The sequence below is a fragment of the Sus scrofa genome, chromosome 11, assembly GCF_054392235.1.
Source record: "Sus scrofa isolate SSC_HxYL_T2T_F1_AM1 chromosome 11, Sscrofa_HxYL_maternal_Yorkshire_Landrace_v2.0, whole genome shotgun sequence".
Taxonomy (NCBI): domain Eukaryota; kingdom Metazoa; phylum Chordata; class Mammalia; order Artiodactyla; family Suidae; genus Sus; species Sus scrofa.
In genome coordinates this window covers 81,260,300-81,280,203 of record NC_139393.1, presented here as the reverse complement: position 1 = coordinate 81,280,203, position 19,904 = coordinate 81,260,300, and the positions used below count along the sequence as shown (strand labels likewise).

Here is a 19,904-nt window from a genome sequence, read left to right as displayed (position 1 = left end):
TTTCTGCTGTTCAGCATAGTGAAGCGGTCATATATATATGTGTATATATATACATTCTTATTCTCATATTATCTTCTATCATGTTCTATCACAAGTGATCGGATACATCCCCCGTGCCGTAGAGCAGGACCTCATTGCTTATCCATTCTAAAAGTAAGAGTTTGCATGTACTAACCTCAGACCTCCTGTCTATCTCATGCCCTCCCCCTTCCCCTGGCAACCACAAGTCTGCTCTCCATGTCTGTGAGTCTGTTTCTGTTCTATAGATAGGTTCATCTGTGCCATATTTTAGATTTCACATGTAAGTGATATCATATTGTATTTGTCGTCCCCTTTCTGACTTCACTTCACTTAGTATGACACTCTCTGGTTGCATCCATGTTGCTGTAAATGGCATTCTTTTGTTCCTTTTTATGGCTGAGTAATATTTCATTGTGTATATGTACTACATCTTCTTAATCCATTCTTCTGTCGATGGACATTTAAGTTGTAGAAAGCTAAATTCTTGATCTTCTAACTTCTCTCATCGTTAGGAATTTCTCGGAATATACTTCCAGGCCAATGACACTCAGAAGTGTAGTCTCTGGGGAGAACCATCCTTCCCTGAAAACCAGCAGAAGTCCTAAGAAGAGAAAGCCCTTCATGCCTCACCATTCGTCTTGCGCATTTGGATGGATTTGCTGGAGGTGCAAGCAGCCGTCTTGTGATTCTGAAGCAAGAGTCATTAGGAGAAGACAAGGAACTTGGAGAGACACTAGCCAAGCTTCTGAACCAAGGCCAGTGGCCACTGACCTCTGCATGTCTAAATCTGTTCACTGAGGTTACTCTTAGGCAATATCTTCTTAGCTAGTACATGTGTGTAAAGTTATTTCCTAAGCATTTAACTTTTTGATGATAAAGTGATATGCCAGATAAGAAGAAAGAAATATTAAACTGCCTGCATTTCAAAAAAAGCACTCAGGGAGTTCCTGTCATTGCTCAGTGGTTAATGAATCCGACTAGGAACCATGAGGTTGTGGGTTCGATCCCTGGCCTTGCTCAATGGGTTAAGGATCCAGTGTTGCCGTGAGCTGTGGTGTAGGTCGCAGATGCAGTTCAAATCTGGCATTGCTGTGGCTGTGGTGTAGGCCAGCGGCTGCAGCAGCTCCGATTCGACCCCTGGCCTGGGAACCTCCATATGCTGCAGGTGCGGCCCTAAAAAACAAAAAGACAAAAAAAAAAAAAAAAAGGCGCTTAGTATGAAAGTACTTACCTCTAAAAAATTGCCCAAAATTCAACTCTTTTTTTTTTTTTTTTCTGTTTGTGATTCAAACCGATTTAATCACGTAGTAGCTGCCTGTGACTACATTGTTGTCAATCGGATGGTTTTGTGCCTTTTCAGCATTTGAACGGAAAAGCACATCTGCTCCTGGAGATTAAAGATGGAGCCTTTCTGTCCTAGGGTCACCCAGATTAAATCATCCATTTTCCACTCCTTATGTATATTAAAGATATCTATTACTTTATTCCATAACCCGAGCTCACTGCAGGTCTCATAAGCCTGGAGACATAAATGAGATCCCATCAGCAGAGAAGGTTCTGTTTTTGACCTTGTGCCCCTGGAAGTGGTGGCACAGTGTCCCAGACAGGGGGCACCTCCCTCCCAAAGTCCCCACTCCCGATTTCTGGGAGTTCCTGGAGGCATCTTCCAGGAGGTCCGAAGGTGCCCTAATGGTTTGCTTCCCTGACTGTAATAATGCAAATGCCTGTGCAGTAATGGAGCTCAGTCTGCAGCTCCCTTGGGACCTGCAGGAGCCTTGACCTTGTGTGAACAGTGGGCAGCCTTGGCTGTCTCCCAGTCCCTGACCTGTGCTGTGTCCCTGGGGACCTGGGGGCCACAAACGGGCTGAATTCCAAGCCTAAGTGGGGAGACATCCTTTGCCATTTATTTATACTCCAACACCCAGGTCTAGATGTAAGTAATAAAAAGTGCTATTTTTTTTTGAATGTGTTAAAGTCTTTTAATTTTTCTCTGAATTAATTCACCCATTAGTACTTTTATCAATATCAACTATGGAGTTTCCATTGTGGCTCAGTAGGTTAAGAACCTGACTAACATCCATGCAGGTTCAATTCCTGGACTTGCTCAGTGGGTTAAGGATCCTGTGTTGCCAAGAGCTGCAGTGTAGCTCACAGAGATGGCTCGGATCTGGTGTTGCTGTGGCTGTGGTGTAGGCTGGCAGCTGCAGCTCTGATTGGACCCCTAGCCTAAGAACTTCCTTATGGTGTAGGGGTGGCCTTAAAAAGGAAAAAACAAACAAACAAACAAAACCCAACTATGAAGAAATCACTATGGCAGACAGAAAGGAAAACACACAAAAATAAATGGCGCATTAACTGTCCTTATAGAGCTCGTAGTTCAGTTGGGAAAATCGTTCACACAACGTATTTTTTTGTTCTATATTTGTTTTTGTTTTTCTTTTGGGGAGGGGGAGAAATAAATTAGGAGTTTGGGATTAACATATACACACCACTCTATATAAAAGAGCTAAACAACCAGGACCTATTATATGGCACAGGGAACTCTGCTCGATATGTGGAGAAGAATCTGAAAGTGAATGGAGATATAAGCACAACCGAATCACTCTGCTGTACACCTGAAACAAACAGATCATTGCAAATTAACTATACTTCGCTTTAAAAAAATGTGCTAGTTTGAAGCTTGCATGGGTTACTAAACGTCAACTGTTACTACAGCCATTGCTTAGAGCTTGTGGAACAAAAGCTTTGTTCTGGGAGGAACGTTCTCTTCCCGGACATTGTTTAGCTTTGCCAGCCCTTGGTGATAACAAAAAGCAGCCTTTGAGCTGGTTTTATTATTGTTCTCACACTCATGATAGTCAGGGCACCCCTACTCCCTGCACTGGGCACACCGACCCACTAGCCCTTGGCATGTCTCTGCGGCTGGGGCCCCATGAGTCCAGGGCCGCCAGCCTGAGGTCAAGGCCAAGTGCACAGGGGAGACAGAAGGGGCAGGGTTTCTGGAGGGCTCTGTCTGGGGCCTTGTCTGTGAGCGATCACTTTCCTTACTGGTTGAGCACCATCGAGTGCAGGTATTTGAGGTCTTTTCATTTGTGTGTGTTTTTTTTTTTCCTCTTTTTAGGGCCACACCTTCTTTTTAGGAAGTTCCTGGGCCAGGTGTCGAATCAGAGCTGCAGCATAACTCGAGGCAACACTGGATCCTGAACCCACTGAGCGAGGCTAGGATCGAACCTGCATCCTCTGACCCACTGTGGAACTCTGGTACTTGGGTTCTTTTAGTGCAACCATTGAATGGAGGAGCCCAGGCACATTCCTCTTGCCCCCTGCTCAGCCCGCTCTGTGCCCCTCTGCCCTGCAGGTGCACAGGGAGGTCGTGGTCCAGGAATCCAACACCAGGCTCTCTTCTCTTGTGGTTTCTGGGGGGTGGGGGGGGCTGATCCGTGGGAGCACGGGGGGAGTTGGAGGCAGGCATCGGTTTATGCCCTTTTGCTTCCTAATACCCATCTCCCTGAGTTCCGCTGATGCTGCTTCTCTCCACGGGCCCAGCTCCTGCCCCCAGCGGCCCCCATTGCATGCAGCTCTGGCCACGCTCTGCTGACACCGTGCCCTCCCCTCGGCCCTTCAGGCCTGGGCTGGTGACATCCTGCATCTTGCTGTCCCTGAGGACTTCAGTATCTCTGCCTGCTGTCCCGAGCCTGCCGACACGGTGCAAATAGCTCCTCCCTTCAATGTGCCTTGGCGGGAGCTCTCTGTCTGTTGCTGGAACCCTGCCTGGTACTAGGTCTATTATTTCTTGCTTGCTTCAATGATCCCTTTATCAGCATATTCTGTCTCTAACTGCAAAGCGACCTCACTTAGAAGAAGCCTATGTTTCCAAGTCTTCGTGCGTGTTAACCGGATGTCAAATCCCTTGAGAATTTTAGCTCTTCTCCGATGTCACACTAAATGCCCCCTGATGGTTTATGACCCTGCCCTGGGTCCCACACATATGTAAGCTTTTCTGAACTGACCCTCTTTTGTCATTGCTCTGCTGAGCTCTGCTGCCTCTGCTTCCAAGGCAACTCCCCCTCAGATTTTAGGTCTGTTCTCCAGTCCAGACAGCTCCTTCTTGATTCTTAACCTACTGTGCCATGGTGGGAACTCCTCTTGACTCTCTTTAGCGACCTTCTTGGGGGGCGGTGTGTGGTGCGAGTCTTGCCTGGGAAGGGGCCTGGATGAGGCGTCCAGCCATGGGCTCCGTGGAGAGTGGGGCTGGCTAGAGCTGGCTGGCATCTCAGCCTTTTAAAAAATCTCCTTGCTCTTATTGTCAGCTGTCCTCTGGGACCGCACATGCCGTGGATGTGAAAAGGACTTCTCTTTTGGTCTCTAGCATCTTCTTTTCTGGGATTGAGTCTCTCTCAGATGGATGTGATGCTGTCTAGAAAGATGAGTCTTTTGGAAGCTGTATTAGTTTTTGCTGTGGCGGCTGTAACCAAATACCACAGATGAGGGGGGGACTTAAACCACAGAAGCTTATTTTCTCACGGTTCTGGAGGCAGGGAGTCTGAGGTCGAGGTGCCAGCCCGGTGGAGTTGGTGGCGAGGGCCCTCTTCCCGGCTGACACCTGGCTGTCCTCTTGCTGCGTCCTCACAGGCAGGTGGCCTCTCATCTCTCTGGGATCTCTCTTCTTAGGGCACTGATCCCATTCACAAGGCGCCCCCCTCACGACCTAATCCCCCCCTGAAGATCCCACCTTCACGCACCATCCCCCTGGGGCCTGGGGCTTCAACATGTGAATTACAAAGGGGACACCGATGTTCGGGCCACAGCATGGAGGCTGAATGGCTAAGATCAAGGTTCTTCCCCGAGGCCTCTCACCTTGACTTGCGGATGGCTGCCCTCCCGCTGGGAGCTCCCCGACCCTCTCCCCACGTGTGTGTACACGTGTTTAGCTCTTGCTGTGTGTGGGATGGGAAAGTGAGTCATCCCTGTGCAACCAGAAGACTGGTCGGGCTGAATCTGAGTGGGCAGCACACCGGGGTATATCAGTGAGAAAACGGACACTGGTTCTGCCAGGGAATAGGTTGTTGTTCCTTCCAGCAAAATCTTTTTGCTGAGATGGAGAAATAGCTATCACTACCTTCGCTCTCTTCACGGAGTTTTCCCCTGTCACTTGCCAATCTTAAATAACATGGAAATCCTTCTCTCTTGCAGGTCTCTAGGTCCCCAGCTCCCAGACTTTTTCTAGGTCAGTGTCTGTGCCTTGAGCTGCTTCAGGGCCACCCTCACACGTCTGGCTAGGAGGGTAGCTCCTAGCTACAGTTTCCACCACTGGCGTATTTTGTTTTAAAGAGGCAATTGCCCTTACTAGCCGAGGGAGCAGTTTCAACAGCAAATTAAAGGGAAATTCTATTAATTTCATTATGATAAGGCAGGCAATATGGTCTCCATTAGTGGTTTTTCAAAAAGGCATCTTGGCAGCAGAGACGCCTTTTTTTTTTTTTTTTTTTTTTTTTTCTTTTGCAAAAGAAATTTTACTTGGAACTTCAGCATGGAAAACAGAAAGTAGGAGGGGTCCCCGTCACCCTTCCTGTTTCCTCTCCAGCTTGAGGACGGGAGTGGGGGGTGGGGTAGGTTGGGGTGCAGGAGGGGCGGGGGGTGGGGGTGGGAGGAGCAGCACACACAAAGAGGCTGACCCAGGCCCCCTGCGAAAGCCCCTGGAAGTCGCTGCTGCAAGGTGCTTATTAACGTTCTCGAAGGAGACCGGCCAGTTCGGAACACACTGATTAAGGGAAACGAGAGGTCAGTCTTAGAAAGATGGGTAATAATCCATCACTGAGCAGGATGATGGGGTTAAGAACATTCCTGGTGAGGCTGTGTCTACAAAGTAATAAGCTGTCAAAGTGGAAGAGATTTAGTGGGGCCAGCGACAGTCCTTTCCCGGCGCTGGGCTTCTATCGGTAGAGTACAGTGGGGTATTGAAACATTTTTCCCTTTTTCTAAGTGATTAAAAAAAAAGGTTTGGGGGTCTGAATTATTACCCCCCCCATGCTAACAGTTAAAAACTTTATTTGTGAAGGAAAAGAATTAATGTTGACTCTGGCCTCCAATCTGAACAGTATGTGTTACAAATGCAAGGCTGTTGAAGGCCTCTTTGCGAGATGACAGTTACAGGCACTTTCAATGACATTTTGCATTTAGTGTATATTTGAAGGGCTGTTTATTTAAAAAATGAATAGACTTTATCTCGAGGACAGTTTTAGGTTTAGAGAAAAATTGGATGGAAAGTACAGAGAGTTCCCAAATAGTTCCCTCCTGTCCCACCCTAAATTTCCCCCAATTACCGCCGTCTTGCATTAGTGGGGTATAGTCATGCCAATTGATGAGTCAATATTGACACATTATTGTTATTATTAATTAAAATATATATAGTCGTCCCTCAGAATCTGCTGGGGGTTGGTTCCGTGACCCTTGAGGACAGCAAAATCCAAGATGCTCAAATCCCTTACACAAAATGGCATATTGCTTGCATATAACCTAAGCACAACCTCTCAGATACCTTAAATCTTCTCCAGATTCCTTACAATACCTAACACAATGTAAATGCTATGTAATTAGTTGCCCGGATGTGCAGCAAATTCAGGTTCTGCTCTTTGGAACTTTTACATATTTTTAAAAAAGCATTTTTGATCTGTTGATTCTGTTGGAGCTGTGGGTGCAGATGGTGCAGATACAGAGGGCTGATGGCCATTTCCGGAGGGTTTTGCCTTTGGGTTGTACATTCTCTTGAGTTTTGATAAATGTTTAGCAACACTTATCATCATTTCCGTCTCAGTGGAATAGTTTCACTGGCCCAAGAGACCTCATATCTCCCCTTTTCATCCTCCACCCTCCTCCCCGTCCCCCGCCCCTAGGATTTGCCAATCTCAGGATGTCTTGTAGTTGGAATCATACAAGCAGGAGGTAGGTGTTTCAGTTTGGCTGCTTGCCTGCCATCACAGGCACTGACGTTTCTTCTAGTCCTTCAGGTTTTTGCAGCTTGGTAGCGCCTTTCCTTTCGTTGCTCCTATTCCACCGTCTGGAAGTACCACTTCTATGGACCACCAAACTGAAGGTCAGCTTGGTTGCTTCCAGGTTTTGGCAATTCAGAATAAAGCTGCTATTCATGTTTAAGTCTTTGTACGGACATAAGTTTTCAAGTTATTTGGGAAAATAGCAAGGAGGACAAATGCTGAATTGTATAGGAAGACTGTGTTTAATTTTGTAAAAAACTCACCAAACTGTCTTCCAATGCGATTATTAATTTTTTTTTTTTTTTTTACTTTGTTTTCATGCTTACAGCCCCGGTTTCAATCTTTTTGGTACTCAGGTGCTTGCAAAGTTATGAGTCTTCTATTAATTCTCTTGCCTGTATTTTGCTTTTTTACAAAAGAGAGCTCTTAGAGAGTACACGTATTTTTTATTTCAATTTTAAAAATAAGAACTGGGGGAGTTCCCATTATGGCTTAGAGGTAACGAACCCGACTAGTATCCATGAGGACACAAGTTCAATCCTTGGCCTCGCTCAGTGGGTTAAGGATCCGGCATTGCCGTGAACTGTGGTGTAGATTGCAGATGCAGTTTGGATGTGGCGTTGCTGTGGCAGTGGCGTAGGCCAGCAGCTATAGCTCCAATCTGATCCCTAGCCTGGGAACTTCCATAGGCCACAGGTGTGGCTGTAAAAGGTAAAAAAAGAAAAAAGAAAAAAAGAGAAGAAAACCCCCAAAGAAGAATTAAACCTTTTACATATATTAGCTTCTTAGTGGTATCAATACATTTAAAGTCCATTTAAGAATTTAATTTTTAATACAACATTTCAAAAGTGCTCTCCAGATTCCTTGCAAAGACTCCTCGTTTGTATTTTTCCCTTCTGCTTTACATACTTAGCTCAGGAAAGCCCAGCTTGGTAAGTTTTTCCAGTTGTTTATATTTCATACGAAACTAAGCCCCTGAGTTACAGCTTGGTGGTTGAAACCGAGTCTAGACTTTAGGACTCCAGCTTCATATTTCAGTGCTTTATCAATTAAATTCGCTTGCTTTCCAAAAAGGAAGATATGAAAGGTATGTATATATTTCGTTGCAATGCCTGATTCCCCATCAGAGTGAAGTTCCATTACAGTCTGATAAAGCGTTATCAGGCAGAGGGAAACAGAACAACCAGGAAATTTGAATGATGAGATTAGCTGCCCATCTGAGGCCCTGTCTAGCGATTAGCTGAGGCTTTGAAAACTTTTTTAAAGATCGGGGATCGCCTCTCCCTGATCTCCAGTGAGAGTGATTTCTGCTCTGCTGCCAGAAGGTGCCTGTGTGCATGGAGGGGACCGGCAGACACCAGGCCCCAGGAATTGATGGAGTGAGATTCTACCAAGGCAAAGCAAACACTTGCCATTCCTAGTAAGACTCCACTTTAGGAGGGCCTCAGGGATTTCGAGACTGCTCTTTTGCTGGAAACAATTTACATCCCTAAGGGAAAAAAAAAAAAAGAAATTTAATTTTTTTGCATGGAAATTTTAGACCCAATGGTGATATCATACCAAAAAAAAAAAAAAAAAAAAAAATCCAGCTATTTGTTCAGGTCAGGAAAAACAATTTAAAAAAATCAATTTTATAATATTGGGTCTCAATGAGCTAATTTGGTGAAAGGCCAGAAAATATGCAACCATAGCGTCACAGGGTTGCGCCTTTTCAAGTGTCTGAGTCCAAAAGATGAAGAGGTACAATCCGTGGTGAGCTAGAAAAAGCAGCCTGGGCATGACTTCAACATCTGGAAAATGGAGCTGGATTAAGTCCTCTGTTTTTAATCTTTGAAGGATTCGGATATTACTTGTATTTCACCTTTCTTGGAGTGGAAGTGGAGGACGAGGTGGCTGGGAGCTTGGGAGGTGAGACGGTCTCAGACAAGGTCAGCGCGGCCATGGGGCCAGCTCTTTGACATTCACTTGCTGTCGTCACAGAGCCCACCTGCCAGTGCCTCCGACCAGAGCCTATGACCCAAGTGACTTCAGGGACAGCCTCTGACTTCTAGGTGAGACCCCCGGCGTTGTTTTCTAAAGAGTGTTTTTAGAAGCATTTCTGGGGACGATTGCACGTAATTGTTTGCCCAGAAGGCTGAGGATGAAGCCCCCCGGAGGTCTGGGCACAGACGCAGCGCAGCTTTTTGGTGTCTCACTTCTGTTTCAGGGAGGCAAACGCCTGTGCTTTGATCAGGTGTCAAGTGTATATGGTAAATCTCTTTCTGGAGAAGCCCCTTTTATGTACTTTTCAGGCAGCCTGTGGGTGCGGGGAGTGGAGGGGACGGGAGCCTTATTTGTTCCAAAGGGTCGCTCTAGCCGAGCCCAGGGCTCCCACACACCTCACACAAAGGCAAAGGGACGCAGGTCCCACCGCCTTTGATCTAGATTTTGCCGCCATTGTCGCAGGGTTTGCCTGCGAGAGCTTATTTCCATATGTATAGAGCACAGCGATTTGCTTTCTCCTGCCTGTTCAACTGTCACCGAAGGTATTTTTAGAAATCTATAATCTAAAGAAGACAGAAGATGAGGCAGGAAATCTTACAGTGGCAACATCTGAACAGCCCCCGCCACTTGAAGAATGTTAATTAAAAGATAACCTCATTCCGCTTATTTTAATTGCCAAGCAACACTTGATTTTTTTTTTTTCCTTTTTCTAACGCAAAATTTACTTTAAACACACAGCTTGGGTGCAGAGGCTGTTTCCTTGTTCGCTAGGAGGTATGTGCCTGAGGAAGGCTCCAGCCTCCTTGGCTTGCGGCCGCTTTAAGGAACAGGCGCTCCCCGCCCCGCCCCGCCCCCGCGCCGTGCGGGGCGAGGCCGTGTCGGTATCTTTCTGGACGCCCAGATGCCGCCCCGATGCAGAACACGTGGTTGTCAGAGAAACACAAGAACATATCATTAGATCGTTCATAATTAGGCATGGCTGATATGTGCCAAAGGTTTAGCGCTTAATCAGAAAGTTCTTATCGCAGGCGCTTCTGCTGGCGAGGAATTGGAAACGCAACAAAGGCAATTCTGATGCTCGTCCCCTAGGATAACAAAGGGAAGACAAAGGCAGACCGATTCCACCCTAGGTTTATGGGCAGGCTCTATTTTTTTTTTTTAATCATGTGACTCCAGCAGTAGGAGGAGAATTAAACAGCTCAGCTCTCCCATGAAGCAGGGAGTAACCGCCCCCCCCTCCGCCCCCCCACCTTGATCCGCTGGTCTCTGGTGTCTGAGTCATCTCGTCGCCAGGTGCTGAGTAAGGCTGAGGGCTGTGGGAACCTGATTTAATGTGTCTGGCACAGGCTTTTCCAGGTAGAGTCGGCCTCCCCGGGGAGCACGCCGCTTCCCTTCCTAAGTCACCCCCTCCCAGCCCTGGTCGGGATCTCAGAGCATCTTTGGGTCCGCGGAGATAAATCCAGGCCGTGTACCTTGGCAGCCGGGACCGGGGCTGCGGGGAAAAAACGAGCGTGCAGCGGCCGCGGCTGTTTTGACAAAGTGTTGTGTGTTTTTTCTGTCTGAGTATCTGGCAGCGCAGGTGAAACAATGTGCCGCTGGTATCTTGGCTCGCCACTCGCTCTCAGGCTCTGCAGGGAGTGCCGGGCCAGCCCTGCAAATGTTCCCAGCAAAGCTGTGAAAACAAACGGGCCGATTAGTTGGACAGGCTCCCCGGCCTCGGAGTGTTAACTGCCCTGGCTGCCCTCGCTTCCCAGCCCCTTTCCATTCTTTGATTCGCCCGGCCTTGCGCTTATCAATTAACACCGCGGGGACGGTCCTCTCCTCCTCCTGGTGTCCTGCTGCATCTCTCAGCATCTCTCAGCTGTGGCCCCGCCGTGAATGCTGATCCATGGATTTTTTATCTCCAAGCATAATACAGAATTCATCGTTAGGTTTTTTTTAATAAGGGCAACTTTCATTATTATTATTATTATAAGCAAGCCATGTTCACTCTAGAGATAGGAGCCAATGCAGATACACAACAGGAGTGGTCTTTGAAGTGTACATATTTGCTGCCTGACTTAAGGGTTATTCCACATGCCAGGAGGAGTTGCGTATGTTCTGTGTTCCACTATTTACATTAAAATTCTTCTCTCTCTCTCTCTTTTTTTTTTTTTTTTTTTTTTTTTTTTTTTTTAAGAAATGGACTTCTTTCCAAAACAGAAAGAAGAGACTCAGATATAGAGGACAAACTTAGCGTTGCCAAAGGGGAAGAGGGAGAGGAATACACGAGGAGTTTGGAGTTAACAGGCACACACTCCTCCTGGGTTACTACTTGCTGAAACACTACTGTACACATGACTACGTAAAATGGTTAAGCAAGGATTTACAGAGCCCAGGAATCTGTACTCAACATTCTGTAATACTGGAGTTCTCTGGTGGCTCGGTGGGTTAAGGATCCCATCATGTCACTGCTGTTGCACTGGCCTTGGAACTGCCACATGTTGTGCGCACAGCCAAAACACACTTTGTTTTGTTTTGTTTTGGTAATAACCTATAAGGGAAAAGGATTTGAAAAAGAGTATGTGCATATATATGCACATGTGTGTGCGTGTGAGTGTGTCTATAACTGAATCACTGTGCTGTCCTATAGTCGCTGTGCTCTACTATAGTTTGGCTTTTTAAAAAAGCTGACTGTTATCAGGACCTGAGAAATTCCTTTGGGATCACATTCCCATACTTTCCCAGAAGTATTACTTTTTTTTTTCTGCCCCACCCATGGTATCAGGAAGTTCCTGGGCCAGGGATCGAAATGGAGCCACAGCTGTTAACTATGTCACAGCTGCAGCAACACTGGATGCTAAGCCTGCTGTGCCACAGTGGGAACTCCCCAGAAGTATTACTATTGTGATAATAATTTCTTTGTGTTTTATTCTTTTATTTTATATTTTGTAACTATCATGCAATAAAATGGATGGTTTTCACTTGTAAAAAGTAAAAAAAAATAATTTTAAAACGTAAATAAAATTCTTCTGACTTATGCCATGGCAGATAAGGATCTTTTTTTTTTTTTTTTTTTTTTAACAATATAGTTGAGTGTATGTCAGTTTTGGAAAGAAAGGGCTCTTCAAGTTGACTCGACTTTTTGTGTGTGCACCTTCTTCTGGTTTGAAGTGAGCCAACCTGCTGGAAGAAAGAGATCTTGGGCATCCCTTTTGAGGTGAAATCAGAGTGAATTAAGAAAGAGTCATTACACCTTTCTTTAATCAAAGGCTCCAGAGATCATGTTTCTTTTAAGAAAGAAACATCAAGGATCGGGCTTGGAAAATCACTTTCATATTTTCTTGAGCGTTTCGGAGCTCTAGCACATTTTGAGAGTTGTCATTTGTTCTGAAATATTAGGCTGTCGTATCAGCCTTTTGTCTGTGCCTGTCCTTCAGTATCAGAAGGTATTGAGCTTGCCCTTGCTTTGTTGTGAACGAGCGCAAGCTGTCAAATGACTAATGCTCTTGGAATCTCACAGAGGCATTTACCCTGCCTCTGTGGCTGTGAGCCCTGTGTTCTTTTTTGTGACATGTAACAATATAGGTAATATACCTAAAGTAGGGTCCTGACCAAAAGGGACTTAGGTATAGCATCACGATTTTGCTTGAAGTAATAATTATTAAATGATTAAAAATAGAATTCATAGTCTACCATAGACACTTGGGGAGGTTGTGCACTGCACAATGCCAAGAGCTTGGTTCTTTTAATCTATGAGAACAAGTTTGAAAACAGCAGTAGCTGTTTGTGTGTGTGTTTGTAATTAACCATACGGACTAATTAACCTGAACGGTGTTAAAACAGTAAAAGAAATGGACACATTAACACAGCGAGTATTTATTCAAACATTTCACAATGACTAGGGGTAAATTCTATTTCCCCCTTTATGGAATTTAAAATATAAGGACAACTTATTTGAAATTACTGAATTGACATCAACAATATTTCATGTTGAAATTCTTCTTTGCAGTACTTAAAAATGGATAATCCATGTTTAAAAAGAAAGGCTTCATCAGTTAAAACTTTTAGATTGGAAAACAGCTTTTAAAAATAAATATTTCCTGTCATTCCCAGGAATTTGATTGGCTGAACTCTTCACACATGCCAGGTCTGATACTTTAATTTGTTAAATAACAGAGAAAGGAATAGAAAATATATTTTTACCAGAAACTAAATGTGTGTTTGTTGCCCAACCTGAGACATCTAAATATTAGTAGCGGCCAGAATCAGTGAGTCTCTGTCTCTCTCTCCCTCTCCCTCTCTCTTTCTCTCTCTTGCGTGCGCACGCGCATATTTTTGTTTGTTTGTTTTGTTTTTATTTTTCTTGTTTGTGTTCCTTTTAATTAGACAACAATGCAATGACTTTGTTAATTTTATCCAGCAAGCTCCATTACTGGAACAACCTAGGCATTGTGGGAAATAGCACTTTTTTTTTTTTCCCCTAAAGAGGGTAAGAATTCTTATAGTCTAAAAGCCATGCTGCCCTTATGGTCCCTCTCTAACCATAGGTTGTTTTTAAAAGTCCTAAATAATTAACATTTTGAAGAATACTTGAGATTAAGATTAAAATTTTCTCACATCCTAGGAAACTTACAAAGACGGAAATTCAAATAAAACACCCTTGGAGTTCCCACCGTGGTGCAGTGGGCTAAGAATCGGACTGGATTGGCTCACGTCATTGCAGAGGCACAGGTTTAATCCTCAATATTTAAAGTACAAAGTTAGGAGGTCCTGTCATGGCTCAGTGGTTAACGAACTTGACTGGCATCCATGAGGACGTAGGTTCTATCTCTGGCCTCGCTCAGTGGGTTAAGGATCTGGCGTCGTAAAAAAACCCCAAAGAGGTCAAGTCCTCTTCATTTCATTCTTTTCACATCATGGGATCTGCTTATGTGCTAAGTCATCATAGTCGAAGCCACTAAGTTCATGTGCAAGTGGAAGGCAGTCGGTGACAGCAGACCCTACACATCATCCACGTTAGCAAAGTAACTGCAACACCTGCTGTTTAATTAGGCGTAGCTTAGCATCGTGACTGTTACTAAGAGCATCAATACCTGTGCACCTGAGACACGCATGAAGCACCTGCGAGGACTGTTCCAAGAGGTGGTGTGGAATGGCGTGCCATGTGTTAAAGCAACTCTGAACCCTGACTGCGGCGGCATCGTTTCCTTTTTCATCACAAAGGACGTTTGTGAGGTTTAATTACCTTCCAACAAAAGGCACTATGGACTTTCCCAAGGCAACAATTAGATTATGCTTTCAAATGGATGCAGCATTTGAATCTGAACATTGTTGATACTAGTCTTTTAATTTCTCTTTTCTTTTTCTTATTCCTTCCAGCTAGAGTTTAGATAAAACCGAAAAATAGAAGCTTTTGCAGCGTTTTAGTAATCTTTTTAATCACATGCAAGACATTTATAAAGAAGGGTCAGGAATGTGGATTCCTGGACAAGTTAATATTTGAGTTGGCCTCGTCTTGGTCACCACTGCTGGTACACAGCACCAGCTTGGGTTTTATATGCAAAGGCAAGGCTTGCCTGGATTTAAGTGACTTTGATTGAAGCAGATATTATGCATATTTCTATAGAATGCTCATAATTAGCTATTTTACTTGGCAAAGGTAACATGGCTTGTGACTATATTACATTCTCAAATACTATTTTGTGTGTAAAACATAACTATTTCAAAATATATTCGTTGTAATTTTACAAAGTGACGTCTTAAATTGGGGCCAGGACAAAGACTCTGGTTAATAATCAGGAGTATTTTATATAACAGCACTGCATTCTGCTGCATTCTCCCTGTTTCATAGCAATACCTGAGGGTCAGCTGCATGCAAATTCCATGGCTTTTACTCACATAGTGTAAGATTTAGCGCATGCCCAGAGTAATTGTTTTACCTGCAACGACACGTTAATGATGTTGGAACAGTTCAGACCTCGTCAGTGACCAACCTTTTCTGCTTTAAGTTGCTTTTCTCCCTGAATTAAATTAAAAGAGCAACTGAGTGGTGAAAATTATTAGACTGGTCCACTAAAAGGACTTTATTTAAAATGCTTTCTTTTTTAAGTTATCGGTAAAGTATTAGGTAAATTGTGCAGAAATTTTCAGGTGGTTGAGTTCATTTCATTTTACTTTTTACAAAAATGGAGTTTGTAAGGTGCAGTATCTTTCAAGTCAAGGTAAACTGAGATGTGCTTACGATCAAATTTATTTTTAATGTTTGATATTCTTTAGTTTAAATTTTTATTGTCTATAATTATGCCTAGGGCAAATATACACTCATCGTGTCATTTCTGAGTTATCTGGTAATAGTTTTGAGGTTCAAAAAAGAAATTTCCAAGGGGAATATGCTATAAACTTCTGAAAAAAGATCATTCAGAAATTATCTTTTTCCAAAAAATTAAAATTCCAGATTTCAGGAAACAGCAAGCAAGAGCATCTGCAAAAAACATTCGAGTTGAAATTTTGATCACTTTTCTGTGAAAACGAACTTAAAAGTAATGTTGAGGTCTTGACCAGATTCCTTGGGCTATATGTGGAAAATTGCTTTTCCTGCTAAAAGAGCAGTAGTTCTTCTTTCAGGTGGCTTAATCTGCATTCTTGGCTCTTGCTTTGTAATATATAGAAGATTCCCCCCCGCTTAATAAAATCTCCCAGGAGTTCCCTGGTGGCTCCGGGGGTTAAGGATCTGGCATTGTCACTGCCGTGGCTCCGGTTTGATCCCTGGCCCTGGGAACTTCCCGGGAACAGCCAACTCTTCCTCCCCCTGCCCCGCCAAAGACCAAAAAGCAAGCAAATAAAAAACAAAAAAAAGAACACAGGCAAAAAACCCTCACGGTTTAGAGGAAAATGCAGTCTTGAGAAATTTAATTTTCTTTTAAATTGAATTTGTTTAAATTTGTCTGGCTTCCTGTATCTCACACCTGAAGTCAGGCCCGGGATGGTGGGGCCAAAGAGCCTGTTACATCTTGGGAATATATTAGGGCAGCCAGCCTTTTGAAAACGAAAAGAAGTCTTATTTATAGCTATGAAAACCCTCACTATTTCCTTGTCTCCACATGCCAAATATTTTATCAGATTTCTCCGTTTACAAGTCAAAAGCAGCATTTTAACTTGAGAAATCCTATCAAGTCACAGCTGACTATGTATCTTCTAGGAGTCTGTTTTTCTTTATCCAGCGTTAAATTTTTATGGTCTTGGGTGATAACTTTAAAGGCCCATCATGAAATTGGATTTTCGTCTTTCTGATTTGCTCCTCTTAGGTGGAAAGGCGATGTCTTTGCTTTTTCATGTAAAAGACCAAAAAAGCGCCTCTCTGGGTCCTGGAGGTGAGACTGGCCGGCTTGCGGGCAGGATCTGAGTGCCAGCGCGGATGCAGATCCCTGTGGGCTCTGTTTTATGGGGCCTGTAAATCCTAAAGTGACAGTTGGATGTTTAGCTTTGGGGACTGAAAGGAGACCACGCCAATGCTGATTCAGGAACAGTGACTCTCACCACTTCCTGGGTTTGTCACAGCCGGTTTCCAGATACCTGGTCCTCCTCTGTGACCACTGGGCCGAGTTCTGAAGGGAAGTGGGGATGTGATTGCTGCCACGCCAGAAGCTTTTCTTATCTTGGCTGCAAGTCAGGAGAGCAGTATCTGGCTTACACAGCCAGGATCTGGGGGTGGCGGGCTTCACTTGCTGGCTCTATCTTTATTTCTTGTACCTAGATATCAGTTGCCGTTAAATGGGGGGAGAAAAGCCTGCAATCTCCTTTGATAAGGGGATTTGGGACCTCAGGCTTTAGAATATATAAGCTAGATAGACATCTGTTCGTGGGAGTTGCCTTGAGGGGGTAGATAATGGCAGAAATGTACATCGAAAGCCAAAGGCTGTGTTTAAAGTCAATAGGATAAGTGGAATTTAAGCAGGCACGTCAGCATCTGAATCAATTTAGTCTTACTCCCATTTTTATTTGCCAGTAGAGCTGATGAGCTGTGGCCTTTTTATGTGTACAGAACAGAGCCCAGCTCTGGGCCTCAACTCAGACATCAGAACGGACTCCAATACCGATTCATAAGCAGATTTATATTCCCAGTTGCTCTATCTTCCTTCGTATTCCTCATAATTTTCCAACCTTCAGAGCCCATGCATGTTGAGATTGAAACAGCACCCTAAGTGTGTTAAGCCACCCATCTCTGGCCCCTCCTTATGCTTTCGCAGCTGAGTGTACTGCTTGATGGCTGTGTGATCTCGGATGAGTTACTTGACTTCTCTGTGCCTTCTTCGCTAGAAAGAGGATAGTGGTAGTCAGTACTGCCTCCTGGGGTTGTGGCGAGGTGTCCATGATGTTCGTGTATAGGAAGCACTTAGAACTATGCCTGGGAGTAGTCTCTGTACAGAAATCACCTTGTTTTATCCTTACCCATCCTGTGAGGCTAAAAGCTTGCTTTCTTATCTTCTGCCGTAGCCGGGGGCCCTTTAAAAGCAAAACCTGTGACCAAGAAATAATCGCCGAGAGCAGGTGGACAGGATTGGGAGGGAAAGGAGGAGGGAGGGAATACCAGCGTGAGGATGCCTTTGGGAGTTTTCCACCGTCAGGTTGGACGTGATTCCCTGGGACCTTTGGAAAAGGCTTCAGATGCATCCGAGATCCGTCTTCTTGGGGTGAAAAGGGGGCATGTTTGTCCATCAGCTTCCATCCTCCCATCAGTCAAGGCTGGTGAAGGGTTGCTGTGTGTTCCCCTGGGTACCCCCCGCAGAGGTGTCAGGGGCACCCGGACACAGGCCTGACCCCAGACCCTGTCCTTGTCCCTCCTTGCTGGGGGGAGCTGGGTCCCGCTGTTCTCTCCAGCATTGGCAGCGTAAGAGGTGAAGTAGAGAACATTTTTGGGGTCCCCTACAAGTGTCTGGTGCACCCCCACTCTACAGATATGGAAACTGAGTCTGTCTCAGAGAGGAACCGAGGCCACCTCGCTGTTAACTACAGAACCAAGGTTTGTGATTCCAAAGCTTGGCTTTTTCCATTTCGTCGTGTAATTTCTAATCATGGGCAAATCTCAATCACTTCCACTCTGCTTTTTTTGTTTTTTTGTTTTTTCCTCTTCTTTTTTGTTTTTCCTCCACTGTGCTTAAGGACGTATTTATTTCTGCTTAAAAGTGTGATTTTTAGCACTCTTCTAGGTGTTTGGGTGAAAAAGTAGTAAAATGATTGAAGAATATTTGAGATTAAACAAGAGAATAATTTTGGAGTTCCTGTTGTGGCTCAATCCCTGGCCTCGCTCAGTAGGTTAAGGATCCAGTGTTGTCGTGGCTGTGGTGTAGGCCGGCAGCTGCAGCTCCCATTCGACCCTTAGCCTGGGAACCTCCATGTGCTGCAGATGTGGCTGTAAAAAAACAAAACAAAACAAAACAAAAAAAACAACAAAGGGGACCATTGTTATACTGGGGAGAAATTCAAATCCAAAAGTTGTAACACACGATTAGCATCTCCAAATTTTAGTTAACGCATTTTCATTTCTGTTGAAGTTTCATTTTCCAAAATGATATTCAACCTTAATAGAGAGGAAAGAAAATTCAGTGAAAAATGGGAATGTGCCAGTGGTAAGGTTTTAGCCTGAAATTATAATTACCAACAACGTTTTCTTTCTTGCTCTCTCCCTCTATTCTTTGCTCTAAATAAGAGGTGTGTGTTTTCCCAAGGAAGCAATACGATTATGATACCGTTTTCAAAAGACATGACCCAAACCTATGGCTTTGCTCTTGAGTCATGTGAATATAATTTATGACTTTATTGTAATTAAACATCTAATGTATATGTGATTATATACACAATTTGATCAATGTTTAAGAAAAGATATGACTAACATTTAATGGAGTTTATTATTTTACCCTCTCCGCAAATTTACAAATGACAAATTCCTAGAATTATAAATATTAGGGTCTCCAACTTAAAGAAAATAAATAAAAATACAAGCCTTGATCGGCTCCATGAATCTATTTGCTTTAAGAATCTGTATGGCAAGCTTGGTGCTTCATGCTGGAGACAGAGAGATAAAAAGACGTCCCTTCATTGTAAATTAACTTCAATAAAACTTTAAAAAATAAAAAAAAGACAGGCTTGGCTCTCCAGATGTTCACTGTGCTATTGAGAAGTTAGATGATAATTCTATAAAATAATTGTTTGTATTATATAAAATTATTAATCATATAAAATAGCTATGGAAAAATACATACAATTATATATTTTATATATATAATAATTACATAAAGTTACACAGATAAACGAAATGATGAGTTATAAGGCTCATTATTTCTACAGCATCGTAGTGGTTTTTCCCTGATCTACCACTCGCATCCCCAGCTGCACTGACTTCTGCCTCCGCCCCGAGCCATGGCTGGCCCTTAGCTGTTATCCTATCTTCGCGGCACTATCCTCTAAATCTGTTGGAATCTGCTGCCAAGAAGGCATTTTTCCTTTAAAATTTGTTCCAGCCACCACTTCCGTGCAGAGAATTCTACAGCTCCTCCTGGATTCAGAGAAAAAGCATAGCTGATGCCCAGCAAACCGCTCCCCGTCCTGTTCCAGGTCTGATCTCTGCATGTGTTTCAGCACCGAGCCCTTGGTAGCGCCTCGTGCTGCAGAGTGTGTTTTTAGAAGGTGTGTGCGTTCGCTGATTTGGGTGTGGAATTAAGAAAGGCTGTTTATCACTGGATTGGGGCAGTTTGATGTTAATGCGTCTCTGGGTAGTTTTCTCCTGCTGCTGTGGTTCGGGCTTTGTTGAACTTCCTGGGTGTGTGAGTTGAACTTGGATAGGTGAGTTTATGGTCTCCATCAAATGTGAAATGACTCTTTTTTAAAAAATCTTCAATAATTTTCTTTGCTTTGTCTGATGTTAATGTA

At 44.0% G+C, this 19,904-nt stretch overlaps 1 long non-coding RNA gene across 1 annotated transcript; it reads left to right on the top strand.

Annotated features, from left to right (window-relative positions):
- Window positions 1-10,237: 10,237 nt before the first annotated feature.
- LOC146398711 (uncharacterized) lies at window positions 10,238-19,114 on the top strand. The gene is made up of 2 exons (XR_014820116.1): window positions 10,238-10,352; window positions 13,603-19,114. It is a non-coding gene; the product is annotated as an uncharacterized LOC146398711 (long non-coding RNA).
- The last annotated feature ends 790 nt before the right edge of the window (window positions 19,115-19,904 follow it).